Here is a 2,119-nt window from a genome sequence, read left to right as displayed (position 1 = left end):
GTTCTCCATTGATCTCATTCCGATGCAAATGGGTAGCTTTGACATCATCATTGGTATGGATTGGCTTTCTCTTCATCGTGCCGAAATTCTATGTTTCGAGAAGATTATTCGTATCCCTATCAAAGGTGGCGTAATTCTAAACGTCGCCAGAGAAAGACCATTCTCAAAGCTAAACCACATGTCGTGCCTTGAAGCCTAACGTTATTTGCACAAGAAGTATATTGCCTTCTTAGCCCATGTCACCACAAAGGCCAACGAAGAAAAGCAACTTTCCGATATTCCAATTGTTCGCGATTTCCCCGAAGTCTTTCCCGAAGACGTTTCCAGACTCCCTCCCATACGTCAAGTGGATTTCCGTATTGATCTTCTACCCGAAGCAAACCCCGTAGCCAAAGCATCGTACTGTCTTGAACCCTCCGAGATGCAAGAACTCTCGAACCAAATCCAAGAACTCACGGACAAGGGTTTCATTCGCCCGAGTTCGTCTCCATGGGGTGCACCCGTTCTGTTTGTCAAGAAGAAGGATGGTACTCTTTGTATGTGTATTGTTTACTGGGAGCTCAATAAGCTTACCATCAAGAACCGTTATCCCCTTCCGCGCATCGATGACCTATTCGATCAACTTCAAGGATCCGCTTGTTTCTCCAAGATTGATCTCCGTTCGGGTTATCACCAACTTTGTGTCAACGAGGATAACATACCCAAGACCGCCTTCTGTACTCGTTACGGGCACTTTGAATTCCGAGTTATGCCTTTTGGGTTGATTAATGCTCCCGCCGTTTTCATGGATCTTATGAATCGCGTTTGTAAACCCTACTCGACAAGTTCGTGATTGTTTTCATCGACGACATCTTGATATATTCTAAATCTGAAGACGAGCACAAAGATCATTTGCACGCCATTCTTGATTTGTTGCGAAGAAACAACTTTATGCTAAATTCGACAAATGCGAATTTTGGATAAAGCAAGTTCAATTCTTGGGCCACATCGTCAACGACAAGGGAATTCACGTTGACCCATCTAAAATCAACGCCGTTAAAAATTAGAAAACCCTGCCTCTCCAACAGAGGTTCGCTCATTTCTTGGTTTAGCGGGATATTACCGTCGCTTCATCCGCAACTTTTCAAAGATTGCTTCACCCCTTACCGCACTAACCCACAAAGGGAAGGTTTATGAATGGGGTCTCGAACAAGAAAAAGCATTTCAAACCCTAAAGGACATGCTTTGCAATGCTCCTATCCTTGCCCTTCCCGAGGGCAACAATGATTTTGTTGTGTTTTGCGACGCTTCTATCCAAGGTCTCGGTTGTGTTCTTATGCAACGAGACAAGGTCATTGCTTATGCTTCGTGTCAACTCAAGGTTCACGAGAAAAATTACACGACGCACGATATCAAACTTGGAGCGGTCGTGTTTGCCTTGAAAATTTGGAGACACTATCTTTATGGCACGAAATGTGTGGTCTTCACCAATCATAAGAGTTTGCAACACATATTCGACCAAAAGGATCTCAACATGAGACAAAGACGATGGGCCGAATTGTTAAGCGATTACGATTGCGAGATTCGCTACCACCCCAGGAAAGCAAATGTCGTGGCCGATGCTCTTAGTCGTAAGAGTCACATTAAATCTGTCTTGCTCAATTATGTCACCATGCAATCCGACCTTAAATATCGCATCTTTGACACTCAACACGTCTTCGTCACTGAAGGAAGTTTATACGACGAGATGTCGTGTGGCGCCGAACTCCAACTTGAAACCAAACGTAACGATTTACTTTATTATTTGAACCGTTTATGGGTTCCCGATCATGACGGTATTCGTACATTCATCCTCGATGAAGCTCATAAGTCACGATACTCGATTCATCCCTGTGTAGATAAGATGTATGCCGATCTTAGTCCCATGTTTTGGTGGCCGGGAATGAAGAAAGATATTGCAGTATATGTATCTAAATGCCTCACTTGTTCTAAGGTCAAGGCCGAGCATCAAAAGCCTTTTGGCTTGCTCGAGCAACCACCGATCCCCATTTGAAAATTGGAGGACATAGCTATGGATTTTTGTCACCAAACTCCCCACTACTCAAAGCTACAATGATAATATTTCGGTAATTATTGATTG

The sequence above is a fragment of the Bidens hawaiensis genome, unplaced genomic scaffold, assembly GCF_021521415.1.
Source record: "Bidens hawaiensis isolate Kalapana, Puna unplaced genomic scaffold, B.hawaiensis_p1.1 tig00023806_1, whole genome shotgun sequence".
NCBI classification, from domain to species: Eukaryota; Viridiplantae; Streptophyta; class Magnoliopsida; order Asterales; family Asteraceae; genus Bidens; species Bidens hawaiensis.
The sequence above is the reverse complement of the archived record's forward strand: the minus strand, read 5'-3'. Positions refer to the sequence as shown.